Genomic DNA, 16,809 nt, shown 5'->3' on the forward strand with positions numbered 1-16,809 from the left:
CAAGTATACCGGAGATGATGGAGATAGGAATAAAAGTGGAAGGAGGAACTTTGATGATCGTAGCAAGGATCAGGATGATCAGGGGCAAAACCCCTAACCCCGAGGGCCGGTGATAAACACCATCTTTGGGGGACCTCAGCCTCAAGGGCCAGTAATAAACACAGTTTTTGGAGGACCAACTACTGCAAGTTCATCTAAAAACTCGAGGAAATCTTATACTAGAGAAGTCATGCATATTATTGGAGAAGCCCCGAAGAGGGCCAGGACAGGAGTAACAATGACATTCGATGATTTTGACTTAGAAGGTGTTAAATTTCCTCATGACGATCCCCTGGTTATAACGCCGATAATAGGGAACAACCCGGTGAAGAGAGTCCTTGTAGACAATGGAGCTTCGATGGACATCTTACTTCATGATACCTTTATAAGGATGGGTTACAATGAATCTCAATTAACCCCAACTGACATGCCAATATATGGTTTCGCTGGAGTTGAGTGCCCCGTGGAAGGGATAATTAAGTTGCCTATGACCATAGGTCAGGAACCAAGACAAGTAACACAGATATTGGACTTTGTGGTGGTAAAGGCTGGATCAACTTATAATGCAATCATGGGAAGAACGGGAATACATGCTTTCAAAGAAGTCCCCTCTTCTTACCATTCAATGATGAATTTTCCCATCCGGAATGGGATTGGAGAAGAGATAGGAGATCAAAAGAAGGCAAGGAGTTGTTATGTGGCCTCCCTTAGGGCTGATGCAGTTGGGGGAAGGTTTTACCGATCGAAGATCTGGATATTCGCGATAATGACGAGAAGAGAGGGAAGCCAGCATAAGACTTAATTCTGATCCCTTTAGTTCCTGAAGATCCTGAGAAAATGACTTTCATTGGAGCGTCACTAGAGGAGCCTCTTAGAGGGAAAATGGTGAAGTTTTTATAAGAAAATAATGATGTGTTTGCATGGTAAGCAGCTGATATTCCTAGCATAGACCCGGAGCTGATCACTCACAAATTTAACGTAGATCTGAATCGAAAGACCGTGAAGCAAAAGAAAAGGAGTTTTTCCCTGAGAGGCAAGAGGCAATCAAGCAAGAAGTAGAGAAGCTATTAGAGGATGGTTTCATTGAAGAGACACAATTTCCGGAATGGTTAGCGAGCCCTATAATGGTAAAGATGGCTAATGGAAAATAGAGGATGTGCGTGGATTTCACCGACCTGAATGATGCATGCCCAAAGGATTGTTTTCTATTTCCAAGGATATATGCATTAATACATGCTACTGCTGGTCATGAAATGCTAAGCTTTATGGATAGATTCAGTGGATACAATCAGATCAAGATGCATAAGGATGATATCCCCAAGGTATCATTCATCACTGACTTTGGTATTTTTTGTTATCTTGTTATGCCGTTTGGTCTCAAGAATGCAGGAGCTACCTATTAAAGGTTAGTGAATAAGATTTTTAATGATCTTATTGGGAAAATAATGGAAGTATATGTAGATGACATGTTAGTCAAGAGTCTTGTTAAGACTAACCACATAACCCATTTGAGGGAAGCCTTTGAGGTCCTGAGGTACCACAAAATGATGTTAAATCCCGCAAAGTGTGCTTTCAGAGTGGGATCTGGGAATTTTTTGGGGTTGATGGTCTCCGAGAGGGGAATTGAAGTAAATACTGATAAGATAAAGGCCATTTTGGACATGGAGTCTCCGCGATCTGTCAAAGATGTTCAAAAACTCACTGGAAGGATTGCTGCTTTGGGAAGGTTTATCTCCAAATCGGGGGACAAGTGCTTGCAATTTTTCAAAGCCTTAAAGAAAGTAAAAGATTTCATATGGACCGAGGAAAGTCAAGAGGCTTTTGAGGGATTACAAAAGTACATGGTTCAAGCCCCGTTGTTGGCCAAAGCAGTCCTGAATTAAACTTTATACTTGTATCTAGCCGTCTCAGAAAACGCTTTGAGCGTCATTTTGGTTAAGGAGGAACTTAAAATCCAGAATCCAATATACTATGTCAGTAAGATTCTGCATGGAGCTGAGTTGAATTATTCGACTATTGAAAAGTTTGCTCTATCCCTAGTGATGGACTCAATGAAGTTACGTCCTTACTTCCAAGCTCATAAAATTGAAGTGCCAACGAATCAACCTTTAAGAAACATCATTCACAGTCCTAAACCTAGTGGAAGGCTAATTAAATGGGCTATTGAGTTGGGAGAATTCGACATAAATTATAAGCCAAGAACGGCGATAAAAGCCCAAGCCTTGACTGACTTCATGATTGAATGTACCATCCCCAACCAAGAAGTCGGGGGGCAGGAAGATACTGAACCTTAGGGTATAGAGGATAGTGAAAGAGGGCAGAACAAAGACAAGGAATTTTGGGTCCTCTAATTTGATGGAGCATCAAAAACAAATTCGAGTGGAGCAGGGCTAGTTTTATAAATCCCAGATGGATTTTTGATTGAATATGCCATGAAATTAGATTTCCCAACCACAAATAATGAAGCTGAGTATGAAGCTCTAATAGTTGGTCTAGGTCTAGCAGGAATGTTGAGAGTCAAAAACTTGAAAGTCTGCGGGGACTCGAAACTGGTGGTATCCCAGGTTAAGGGAGAGTTTGATGCAAGAGATGAAACCATGGCAAAATTTGTGCGCCTAGTAAGAGCTGCGATGACTTAGTTTGATGAATGTCATGTTGAGCACATTCCAAAGGAGGAAAATACTAAGATCGATGCATTGTCCAAATTTGCCTCATCAGAAATAGAAGAAAGCTCTAGGAGCGTGTACTTTCGCATTTTGAAAATAAGAAGCATTGATGTTAAGCTTGTTGCCCCTATAGGGCTGCAGACATCATGGATAGATCCAATTAAGGCTCATCTGCAAATCGGATGGCTTTCTAGTGATGCTATGGAAGCAAGAAAGTTGTTTGTACGAGCCTTAAAGTATTCTCTGATTGATGGGATTCTTTATAAAAGGTCTTTTATAGTTCCTTATTTAAGGTATCTCAGGCCGGATGAGGCTCGACTTGCTTTAGAGGAAGTACATGAGGGTATATGTGGCCAACACCAGGGGGTGTTAGTCGCTAAACACGCGCTAATATTACACGTAAGTATACGAGTTCGCAAGTAGTATAGAATCTTTTCTAGTTCATTCCCACAGAGACTGTATTGGTTAACTAATTAATTCACACACTTAAGCAACAATGTATGGTTATTATTCAATGCTAAGATGATAACAAATTGAGGTTGTTTATAACTAAGAATTACGCTAACAATTATAACTACGAGTTTAAGATTGATTAAATTAATATATATGACAAACATGGGATTCTAACTTCATTAAATACTTCATTCAATAGCCTTATTGTTCTCAATCTTAGCATGCAATGCTGATGACACTAATCAGACAACACGAAACTGATAAACGCCAACTTTCGTTGTACGAGTACCATACTACCAGACATCCACAAAAGAGATAGAAGCTGAATAGACACCAATTATATTGAGACCCTATATGTCTATAGAATTTGACTACATAACGGTTTAAGCACAAGTTATCTATCTTGATTATACTGGGCAAGTAAGATGGTTAAAATTACCTACAAATCATGCATAACAATACATGAACCTATGCTAGCTTGGCAAGTTCTAAATCCTTAAATTCACTGTCGATTCATTAAGAATTAACACACTATCTTATAAGTTCGCGACACTCATAAAATGAATAAGCACAACCAATACTAGGATATCATACAATCACCACATACTAAGGTATCAAAATAATTTAACTAAAGAAATCCATAAATAAATCCGCTAGAACCCCACGATAACGATTAGCCCATAATCGGACTCATCATCAATGTGGGTTCCGATGAAAGTATGGTATAATAAACATAGTCTTTATAACGAATAAATAACAGATCATAACACAAGAGTATATGTTCAACAAGAAACGAGCATCCAAAACTACAACTCAAAACAAAGATTCACAAGAATAAACTAGATCGTCTTCGCCTTTATTGATTCGTGCTATAGGTCTCTTGCCATCTTCTCCTTAGCTCTCAAGTGTCTCTCGCTTAATTTTTTTTTATTAAAAATGACCTTATTTGAATATATATAGCATCCCTTTGGAATATGAAAGTCTCCCCACTTAGAATCGAGTTGGAATCAGGATTCTTTAATTTCGCACCGGCACGGGTGCGCGCTATCACAGTTTTCTGGAATCCTGGCGCGGCCGCGCGCTATCACAGCGCGGGCACTCCGTCCTTCTGGGAAAAACTCAGATTTTATCTTTTTCCTTGCTGCTTCGAGCCGACTTTCCACGAGCTTTTATTCCAACACCACCTTGACACCAAATTAGCACCAAAATAATGCTAATTCACCCGATTTATAGATTAATGCCTGAAATGCAAAAACACTAGAAAACACGTTAAAACATTTAACAACTTGAGTACAAATGCATCAATTCAAAGCTTATTAGAGCATTATAAAGTGTCATAAATGCCACTCAACATACCCCCAAACTTGAATCGATGTTTGTCCTCAAGCATAAGCAGACTCAAAGAACAAGAAACAAAAATGCATGGATGCAACTAATATGAATGCAACGATCCTAAATAGAATAACTCAACCATTCAACAAGCAATATATCAAAAAATACAGCTACTCGCATAAAGATCAACTAAATCATACAAATCAACTTACAAACTAGAGACGTGCGTGTGTGCAAATGCTTACATATATACTATCACAACTAGATCGATATTCATGACTCACTACTTATCAAGACAATCGCAAGTTTATAAACAGAATAAAAGCTAGACTCAAAATAACTTATAACACTTCAATTCTAAATCGGAGATTAACATGGATTCATGCTTTTATTCAAAACAAAACACACACATATGCTTATTTGATCGTGCAATGCGTGAGGTCCACAAAAGACTTATACAATAGTACCCATGTAGCGAGCGTTAGGTTACTGGATCCCAGACTATAAAAGCCTTATATCACTAGGTACAAAGTTCCCTAAGAACTTAATAACTCGAGTACTAAAGAGCCCACTCGTGATCAATTATACATAACACTTACTCTTTTTTTTCTTTTTTTCTACGAATTTCTGAATGAGTGTGTTTCGCTCCATCTCATCCAACCCTAGACTACTCATATAAATATGAGCCGGCTACTAGCCATTTGACACCTAGCCACACAACTAGCAATGAACTCCAATTTCCTCCAATTTTTTAAATATCCATGTCTTTTATTATTAGGAGAATATCCTAAATTCTAAATATAAACAAGCGATTAAATCTCGACAAAACAACAAACCATGACTATGATCTAGCACTCTAACAACCTATAAGACTTAGTAAAATACAAGTGTTTCTAGTATGCAAATTAACTTAATACAACTTAACATCTCTAAACACGACATCACTACACTAGCATCAATATCACAAGTAAACTGGAAAAATTATCTAAAGGATCATGTTATAATGCAAATGCATGAAACTACATGAACAAAATATCATAAAACTATCAAAAATAAAATAAAAAAATAAAACTATCAAAAATAAAATAAAAAAACTATATGGCAAAATATGCAAACTATATGAACTAAACTATCATGAACATGCAACTATATGATACTCACACAAAAATATATTCCTTCAACTACTACCCCCAAACTTAAAATATTCACTGTCCTCAATGAAGGTAATAGTAAGGAATCAGGCATACCTAATTAGAATCAGAATCCTCACCCTTAGCGGGTGGAGTGTCAGGTGTGTCCGGAGGTGGATACACGGAATCCTCACAAAAAACTGGACACTGGATATCAACTCCGGTGGCTCTAAAAGTTGTCCCCAGTGCCTGGGTGAGATCACGTGCGAACCTGCTATAGATGTCAGGCATCACATCTATCCTCCGTGCCAGACGCCTGTACTGTGTCATGCTCATGCCCGCTCTCAAATCAATTCCTTCCTCCTCCTCATGCGCCTGCTGTGACGGCCCTGCCTCATCTCCTAGCTGAGATCTCCATGCAGTCCTGCTCGCCTGAGTGGCCCCGGCAGTTGGCCTCCCACCAGGTAGGTGGTCAAAAGTATAACAAAGTCCCTTCAGATCGGGCTTGCCTCCATCTCATTCTTGTATCATAGCCAATGTAGTGCTGTCAATAGGAGCACTTAGGATCTGCAACTGCTCGTGCGTGGGCCAATGAACACCAACTGCCCCACACAGCTTCATCACCACGGACGCATATGGAATAGACCCCATAATACTCCCCCTCAAGAACTTCAGAATCCCCTGATAAATCACCATCCCCAAATCTATATAATCGCTCTGAAGAATGCCCCATAACAACCGTGCACGCTCCATAGTAATCTCATGCACATGCGAAGATGGCATGATGTTAGCACATATAAAAACGTTCCATGCATGGGCAAACCTGTTCATTCTGGAAGCCGGGAACGTAGAATACTCGGTAGTGCCCCTCTTGATCTTTCAGTGAGTATCGGGCTAGCACAGAGTAGCAAAAATAAGATCCAGATCAAAGTCCTCTGGAGTCTTATCGTTCCAGGTGTCCTGCCCCACCTTCCTCACGGGCTGCTCAATTACAGTCCTGATAGCCTCTGCACTATACTCCACCGTTCTCCCTCGAACCACCGTGAAGCCATTCTTCTCGGCCTTGGCGTTATCATAGAACTCCAGCACAATACTCATGGGCACAATAGCGGGTGCCTCACAAAAAGAAACCTAGACCATCTCGAGAATCATCTCTAACAGCTAGTATACTCCGCTTCAGCCTCGGGAGTAGAGAACCTTGGCCTTACACCACCCACACTCGATGAATCGGTGGTGCTGCTATTGACTTGTGTTCTTTGTCTCTTGGGTGCCATTGGAAGTGAGAAGAGAGAATAAGAGTTGCGTTTGAGAGAGAATTTATGTTTGAGAATTTGTTAATTGGTGATAAAGTTTATGTAGGAGGTGTATGTATATATAGGTGGTGAAAAGAAAATTATATATGGAATATAAGTGGAACTTGATTATGGAAATAATGGGAGTAATGGGTTTGATTTGGAGAGGGAATTATGGGATGTGGGGGAGTAAAATTCGGCTGGGAATTGATTTTGGAACAAAATTCCCGTTTTTCCCCTTCAATTGTGTTTTATTTTTTTCAGAGTCGGGACCTGGCGCGGCCGCGCGCTGAGGTAGCCATATTTCTGTGAAATTAGCGTGGTCGCGTGCTAGGACAACGCGGGCGCGCCAAACTTCTGAAGTGAGCCCTGAAATTTTTTCTTTTTCAGATTTTTTTGTGTTTTTCTCCTTTCTTCTTACTTCCTCTACTTACTACTGTACAACAAACTTGGGTTGCCTCCCAAGAAGCGCTTGTTTTACGTCGCTAGCTCGACGTAAAATCTTGAGATCAAACAGACAATATAACGGCACTAACCACCTCGCGGTTTGCCGTGTCACCATAGTAACGCTTCAACCTCTGACCATATACCTTGAATGCCTGGCCTGGATCATTCTCAAAAATTTCCACCGCTCCATGTGGAAACACGGGTTTGACAATAAACGGCCCTGACCATCTTGACTTCAACTTTCCAGGAAAAAGACGGAGACGAGAGTTGAAAAATATAACTTGTTGCCCCGACATAAATGATTTGAGCACTAGACCCCTATCATGCCACCTCTTGACTTTCTTCTTATACATTTTGTTTTTCTCATAAGCTTGAAGTCAAAACTCGTCGAGTTCATTCAATTGAAGCATCCTCTTCTTTCCAGCCGCATCCAAATCCAGATTCAACTTCTTTAAATCCCAATATGCCTTATGCTCGAGCTCCACAGGCAAATGACACCCCTTACCATAAACCAACTGGAACGATGACATTCCCAAAGGAGTTTTGTAAGCTGTTCAATAACCCCAAACAGCTTCATCAAGCTTCAAAGACCAATCTTTCCTCGATGGACACATAACCTTCTCTAATATGTGCTTGATCTCTTTGTTAGACACCTCAGCTTGACCATTTGTCTGAGGACGATAAGCCATAACAATGCGATGATTCATATTATACCTTTTCATCATAGCAGTGAACTTGCGATTGCAAAAATGTGATCCCTCATCACTCATTATGACTCTTGGAGTTCCAAACCTTATGAATATCTGCTTGTGAAGAAAATTAAGTACCACTTTCGCATTGTTCGTTGGCAACGCCTTAACTTCAACCCATTTCGACACATAATCAACCGCCAACAAGATATACTGATTGTTACAAGATGAGATAAATGGCCCCATGAAGTCAATTCCCCAAACATCGAGACTTCATCCTCGAGAAGCACATTAAGAGGTATCTCATCCCTCTTAGACATATTACCCACACGTTGACATCGATCACATTTCAAAATAAACTGGTGAGCATCTTTAAATAATGTCAGCCAAAAGAAACCTGCTTGAAGAACACGAGCTGCTGTCTTTTCTCCACCATAATGTCATCCATAAGCCGTTGAGTGGCAATCTCTCAAGATTCCCCCCGTTTCGCTGTAAGGAATACATCTCCTGATGATTTGGTCAGCTCCTTGTCAAAAAAGAAACGGCTCATCCCACATATACCACTTCACTTCATGTTGAAACTCCTTCCTTTGAGCATAAGATAAGTCGGGAGGCATGATATTACTCACAAGGTAGTTCACAATTTATGCAAACCGCAGTTCTTCTTCTTGTACTCTAAACAATTGCTCATCGGAAAAAGATTCATTTATCAATGTCTTATCCAATAAAGTAGCATTAGAATTTTCTAAACGCAAGAGATGATCAGTGACTTGATTTTCAGTCCCCTTTCTGTCCTTGATCTCTAGTTCAAATTCTTGAAGCAAAAGAAACCATCTAATACATCTAGGCTTCGAGTCCTTCTTTGTGACTAGATATCGAATTGCAGCGTGATCAGTGAAAACTGTCATCTTAGTCCCAAGTAAATAAGATCGAAATTTCTCTAAACCATAGAAAATAGCCAAAAGCTCTTTCTCCGTAGTAGTATAATTCAGTTGAGCACCATTTAGGGTCTTACTAGCATTTAGGGTCTCAACATACCTCTTGAGAACGTGCCCAAGATTTTTCAAGCACTCGTCAAACGAATCGCCAAAGACTGAGAAGTCGTCCATTAACATTTCAACATTATGGCCAATCATGTCAGAAAAGATGGCCATAATACATCTCTGAAATGTGGTTAGCGCACCACACAGACCAAAAAAAACTCGTCTAAAGGCGAAAGTACCAAATGGACAAGTGAAGGTAGTTTTCTCCTGATCTTCTAGAGCGATACAAATTTGATTATAACCCGAATAACCATCCAGAAGACAATAGTACTCTTGACCAACCAACCTGTCGAGCATCTCTCCACCCCGTGACTTTCCTTTCTAGTGGCTTTGTTCAGCTTCCTGTAGTCCATGCAAACTCTCCACCCCGTGACTTTCTTCGTAGGAATAAGCTTATTCTTCTCATTTGCTACCACAGTAATACCACCTTTCTTTGGTACACATTGAACCGTGCTTACCCATGAACTGTCAGAAATAGGGTAGATGATCCTTGTATCTAGCCACTTAAGAATTTCCTTCTTCACTACCTTATTCATGATTGGATTGAGTCTTCTTTGCTGCTCGACCGTAGGCTTGCTACCTTCCTCTAGCAGAATTTTATGCAGTAAGAAGGGATGATTCCCTTGATATCTGTTATAGTCTATCCAATTGCCGATTTGAACTCTCTCAGAATCCTCAAAATCTTTTCCTCATCACTACCTTAAAGGTCAGATGCAATAATAACAGGCAGAGTGGCTACATCACCTAAAAACGCATACCTCAAATGCTCAGGTAAAGGCTTAAGCTTAAGAGTGGGAGCTTCCTCAATAGATGGCTTGAGGCGTTTAGGAGCTTCGTTCAATTCTTTCATTCCAAGAGATTCAAAAGGCATACCTATCTTCCTCTTCCAGGGAGAAGCATTCAAATATTGCAATTGTTCTTCACCTTTGTCATCGTCACTATCTGAATTCCCCAACAAGGCTTTTTCTAAGGCATCAGACCTTAGCAATCGGTCAAGTTCCGATGTGACCACCGAATCGACCAACTCCACTTTTAAGCACTCCTCATTATCAGTAGGAAATTTCATAGCGTTGAACATATTAAAAGTAACATCCTGATCCAGAACTCGTATTGTGAGCTCACCCTTCTGCACATCTATCAAGGTCCGGCCAGTCGCCAAGAAAGGTCTTCCAAGATTATGGGAATCTTCTTATCCTCCTCGAAATTAAGAATTACGAAATCAACAGGGAAGATGAGTTTATCGACCTTGACCAAGACATCCAACACAATACCTCACAGATATGTAATAGAACGGTCGGCCAACTGCAAGGTCATATAAGTCGGTTTCAGATCAGGCAAGTCCAACTGCTTGTAGATTGATAAAGGCATCAGATTGATGCTAGCTCCCAAGTCACATAAGCATCTATCAAAAGACATGTTTCCAATAGTACATGGAATAGTGAAGCTTCTTGGATCCTTAAGCTTCAGAGGTAATTTTAGTTGTAGCACAACACCGCACTCCTCTGTGAGAGCAACAGTCTCTAAATCATCTAGCTTCACTTTCCGAGGGAGAATACCTTTCATAAAATTTGCATAACTAGGCATCTGCTCAAGAGCCTCAGCGAAAGGTATGTTGATATGAAGTTTCTTAAACACCTCCAGAAACTTTTCAAATTGCTTTTCCAGTTTTTTCTTCTGTAACTTCTTAGGAAAATGCGGTGGAGGATAGATCTGTTTCCCCCCTGTATTACCCTCAGGAGGAGTGTGCTCAATAGTAGTCTTCCTTTGTTCCACTTCTACTTCCTTCTGCTCTACTTCTTTCCCAGCCTCAGCTTCTTCAGTCAACACTTGAGTTTGTTCGGGATTTGCAACCTTTCCAGACCTCAAAGTGATTGCCTTTACCTGCTCCTTAGCTTCCCTCTTTACTAGTACTTCAGTGTCACTGGGTAATGTACCAAGCTGACGATTTAGCAAGGCATTAACAATTTTCCCAATTTGATTTTCCAAGGTCTTGATAGAAACGGCTTGACTCTTGCACATAAGCTTCAACTCCTCTAATTCAGATTTCTCATTAGCTTGTTGCAGATGGAGTTGTTGTCTTGGTGTATACTGCGGTTGCTGAAAACCTGGGGGGTTGTACTGCTTAGCTGGATACTGCTGATAAGGCTGTTTAACAACATTCTGAGCGTTGCTCCAGCTGAAATTTGGATGGTTGCGGTTGTTAGGATAATAGGTGGCTGGCACAGGTTGCTGCGATCGCTGAAAATTGCTCACGAACTGCGTTGATTTACTAGAAATAGCACACTGATCAGTCTCATGGGTACCAACACAAAGCTCACAGACACTAGCGATTTGATTAACTCCATAATTAGCCAAAGAGTCCACCTTCATCGTCAAAGCCTTAAGTTGGGAAGCTATAGCAGTTGCTGCATCCAACTCCAGAATTCCTGCTACTTTTCCCTGAGTCAATCTCTGGGAAGGATTCTGGTACTCATTAGCAGCCATCAGTTCAATAAGTTCATAAGCTTCATCGTAGCTCTTTGCCCACAAGGCTCCTCCTGATGCTGCATCAAGCACGAGTCTAGAAGTAGCACCCAATCCATTGTAGAAATAGTTTATAATCATCCAATCAGGAATGCCGTGGTGTGGGCACTTCCTTAGCATCTCCTTATATCGACCCCAAGCCTCACACAGAGATTCTCCTGTTTGCTGAGCAAACTGAGTAAGAGCTTTCCTGATTGCAACAGTTTTCGCCATAGGGAAGAATTCAGTGAGAAAATTTTGAGCAAGATCTTCCCATTTAGTGATAGACCCCGGTGGTAGAGAATGTAACCAGCACTTAGCCTTGTTCCTAAGAGAGAATGGGAAGAATCGCGGCTTGATAGCATTGTTAGATATATTTGTGATGTCATATCTAATATGATTTGTGTTTAAGTTTTCAGATCTTACTTAACAGGATAAATCAGTACTTAACTGAAAATCAGTACTTATACTGAAGTCAGGACTTAATATATCAGAACTTAAGTTATCATAAATTAAGTTATCAGAAGATATTTATCAGGAGATAATATCAGGACTTAAGGAGACTTTCAAATAAGGCAGGCGGCTGATTAAAAGGAAGGAAGATCGAGACTAAGACAAGAAGAAATATGCATGAAGAAAGAATTCTATGAAGAATAGAATACTTGGAAGAAAAGATAACTAGTTGATATATTTTAGGAAGCAGAATTATATTCCATATCAATTAGAACATTATCTTGTAATTGTGTAGTATATAAACACAGGCATAGGGTTTACACTATATGTGTTATCATAATCGAAGTTATTATTCAATATAACCCTAACAGCTCTCGTGATAATTTGTTCATCACTGAGAGAGGACAGTTCCATATTGTAACAGAGTTTATTGTGTTGAATAAAATCTATTTTCTGTTACTTGAGTTCTTATATTCGATTTGATTGTAGTAAACACTGTATTCAACCCCCTTCTACAGTGTGTGTGACCTAACAAGTGGTATCAGAGCAGATCTGTTAACACACATACAGTTTAAGATCCAAAAACAATCATGTTTGAAGAAAAAACTCCAACCAAGCCCACCAAAACTGAAGAACCTCCAAAAACCATAACCCATAGTCGATATGAGACTATAAGAGTTCCCATGTTGAAACCTTCTGAGTATTCCATATGGAAAGTGAAGATGGCTATGTTTCTGGAAGCTATAGATCCAAAATATCTCGACATGATTAATGAAGGACCACATATGCCAACCAAACTCTCTGTGGAAGTTGCAGGTCAGCCAGCAAAGTCTGTACCAAAGGAGAAAAGTGATTACACTGCTGAAGATATCTCATCGATTGCAAAGGATGCAAAGGTAAGACACTTGCTGCATAGTGCCATTCATAATGTCATGTCAAACAGGGTAATTCAATGCAAGACTGCAAAAGAGATACGGGATGCTTTGGAAACAAGGTGTCAGGGAACTGATTCAATCAAGAAAAACAGGAAGACTATACTCACTCAAGAGTATGAGCACTTTGACTCAAAGCCTGATGAGTCATTAACTGATTTATATGACAGATTTTTCAAACTCTTGAATGATTTGTCACTAGTTGACAAAGAGTATGATATTGAAGATTCAAATCTTAAATTCCTGTTAGCTCTTCCTGAAAGATGGGATTTGAAGGCCACGATAATAAGAGACAACTATAATCTTGATGAAACAACTCTTGATGAAATTTATGAGATGCTCAAGACTCATGAACTTGAGATGGAACAAAGAAGCAAGATGAATGGAAGAAAGTCAAGGATAGTTGCCTTTGTGGCTGAGGAGGAAAGTCCCAAAGTTCCTGCCTCAAAGAAAGGCAAGGGAAAAGCTCTCATCACAAAGTCTGATACTGAGTCATCAAGTTCTGATAGTGATGATGACTCAGAAATGGAAAGTATACCTGAGATGGACCCTGATGAAGAGATGATGAAGCTGTGTGCTCTTATGGTGAAAGGAATCACAAAGATTGCATACAGGAAATTCAGGAGAGGAAAGAAGTTTTCCAGGAAAGGTGCAAGTTCTGATAAGAAAGGTTTCAGAAAATCTGAAGGCAAAGGAGGAAAGTCTGACAGAGGAGATTACTCAAATGTTAAATGCTACAACTATGGCGAGAAAGGCCACATATCTCCTGATTGTAGAAAAGGGAAGAGTGACAAAGGCAAGGCTCTTGTCATAAGGAAGAAAAGCTGGTCAGATGCTTCAGATTCTGAGGATGAGGAAAACTATGCCTTGATGGCAAATGCTGATAACAGTTCTGATACTGCTGACTTAAAGGTACCTCAAACTACTTATGCCTTTCATACTGATGATATTACTGAGTTGAGAAGATATCTTAAAACCATGTTCATTAGTTATAAAGATCAAACTTTAACATGTGAAAGATTAACTTCTGAAAATCTTGCTTATAAAAAGAGGAATGATTATTTAGAAAAAGAGTTAGTCATGTTCCATCAAACTCAGAAAGATAGAGATGATGCCTTTTATGTTAGGGATGAAGTGCTAAAAATGAATGAATCTCTAAAAACTGATTTAGAAAAGGAAAGAGAGATTATCAGGACTTGGACTAACTCTGGTAAAGCAACTCAGGATATTCTTAGTAGTAGAAACTAGAAAGAGGGCTTAGGTTATGGAGATGATAAGAACAGTAAGGGAACTGTAGAAACTGAGCCTATAGTTGTTAAACAAAAACCAAAGGTAAATCCTGTTAAGTTTGTAACTGCAAAGACTGATATTAAGAAATTTGAAGTTAAGGAGAAATTAACTTCTGACAAATCTAAACAGGATAGGCCAACTGAAGTTAACATAGGCTTAATGACTAAGAAGCAGCTTAAGCATAAGCTGAAACAGGGTAAAAATGTAAACAAGGTAAAGCCACCTAGGAAAAATAGGAATGGAAAGGAAGGTGTGAACAAAAGTAACTATTATAAGCCTGTTCCTAATGCTCCTAGAAAAACATGTCATAACTGTGGAAATTCTAACCATCTGGCTTCTTTTTGCAGGAAGAATAAGAACATAAACTCCTTACCCTCAAAGTCAGGAGTTAAGAGTCGGTCTGTTAGATATAAGCCACAAAATCCTTATTTTCATTGTGGTAGTTTATGGCATTCCATTTATACTTATAAGGAATATCATAGTTTGTACTATGATTATTATCAAATAAAACCTACTGTAAAGAAAGTTAGCATTATTCCTTCTAGTGTAAATTCTGATGCAAAGTCTGATATTGTAAATTCTGATAAGAAAACTGTTAACATAAACTATGATGCTAAATCCGCTGCAAATGTTAACAAACTTAATAAGGCCAAAGGATCCAAGCAAGTGTGGGTCCTTAAAACTAATCATTAGTGGTCTTTGTGATTGCAGGGCAACAGGAAGAACATCATAGTTCTGGACAGTGGATGTTCAGGACATATGACTGGAAATAAAGCCCTACTATCAGACTTTGTGGAGAAAGCAGGCCCAGGTGTTTCTTATGGAGATGGAAATATGGAAAAAACTCTGGGATATGGCAATATCAATCTTGGGAATGTCATCATTGAAAAAGTAGCTCTGGTCTCAGGACTTAAACACAATCTGCTGAGTGTTAGTCAAATTTGTGACAGAGGTTATCATGTGAATTTCTTTGAAGAACACTGTGAAGTTGTAAGCAAATTTACAAGAAAAGTTGTTCTGAAGGGATACAGGCATGGTAACATTTATGAAGCCAAGCTTTCAACAAGTACTGATGGTTCTGCAATCTGTCTGTTGAGTAGAGCATCAATTGAAGAAAGCTGGGATTGGCACAAAAAACTCTCTCATTTAAATTTTAACAGTATAAATGAACTAGTCAAGAAAGATCTTGTGAGAGGACTACCAAAATCAGTATTTGCTCCTGATGGCCTTTGTGATTCTTGTCAAAAGGCAAAACAAAGAAAATCTTCATTCAAGAGCAACACTAAATCATCAATTCTTGAGCCTTATCACCTACTACATGTTGATCTATTTGGTCCAGTGAATGTCATATCTATTGCAAAGAAGAAATATGTTATGGTCATAGTGGATGAGTTCACCAGATACACATGGGTGTATTTCTTGCACACAAAAAGTGAAACTGCATCTATCTTGATTAATCATGTCAAGCAACTGGATGAATTGGTCAAAGATTTTGTGAAGATCATAAGAAGTGTTAATGGCACTGAGTTCAAGAATTTGATCATGGAAGAGTTCTGCAAAGACCATGAAATAAAGCAGAAATTTTATGCTCCTGGAACTCAACAACAAAATGGAGTTGTTGAAAGAAAGAATGGAACTCTTATTGAAACTGCACGAACTATGCTTGATGAAGCAAAGTTGCCAACCTACTTTTGGGCTGAAGCTGTGCAGACTGCTTGTGTAACACCCCCAAATCCGGGGTCGGGGATTCGGGTTGTCATGAGTTCCATTTCCCTTAATAATACTTAACCTTAACAATCAACCAACTACTGCGTACTGTGACCCCACAATATACACACACACACACCACAAGTTATAGTCTCAAAGATGAATACCAAAAATAACACAAGTCATTTTACTCCACAATTATAAACCATTTCACCTCAAAAGGGTTTCTGAATAATTTACATATTCTTTGCCATTATTACAATTCATAATATACATAAGTCTGATTCATCAATAGTTGAAAGCCTAGCCTATTGGTAGTTCCTACCTCAGCTACGGCGACATCAACGCTTCCAGAAAACTGCGGAACGTTTCCTAACCGCTTGCGAATTGGAAGCTTGGTCCTGTTCATCTTTTCTATCTGTTGTTGTGTGATGAAAGAAGAAAGCAAGGGTGAGCAACAAGCCCACCGAAATAATATGTATAATAATTAACAATATATGAGCATTCTCATAGTACTCATGAAAGTCTTGGTCAAGAAGAATTGAACCAAGTTGATATCTTAACGCGACCAAGTCGCAAAATATTCAGTATATATATACATATACACTTTTCACAATCTTTGAAATCCTCTAACATGTATAATATACACAGAGTTCCAGTTTATAACTGTATAAAAATATCGTTGCAAGGTGATCTCATATATCTAACCTTGTCTCAACATTTTTTTGAAAACTTTTGTCATTCATAAGATAATCATTAACTAGATATAAGTTGAAAAGATGAAGTTACAAGATACTCCAATATACTTATACCTTTTTCCGAATACTACTTGAA

At 39.2% G+C, this 16,809-nt stretch overlaps 1 non-coding gene across 1 annotated transcript; it reads left to right on the top strand.

Moving 5' to 3' along the window:
• Positions 1-11,705: 11,705 nt before the first annotated feature.
• Positions 11,706-11,812, top strand: LOC141669158 (small nucleolar RNA R71). Its single transcript, XR_012553449.1, has one exon. It is a non-coding gene; the product is annotated as a small nucleolar RNA R71 (small nucleolar RNA).
• Positions 11,813-16,809: the final 4,997 nt, after the last annotated feature.

Source organism: Apium graveolens, chromosome 6 (assembly GCF_009905375.1).
Source record: "Apium graveolens cultivar Ventura chromosome 6, ASM990537v1, whole genome shotgun sequence".
NCBI classification, from domain to species: domain Eukaryota; kingdom Viridiplantae; phylum Streptophyta; class Magnoliopsida; order Apiales; family Apiaceae; genus Apium; species Apium graveolens.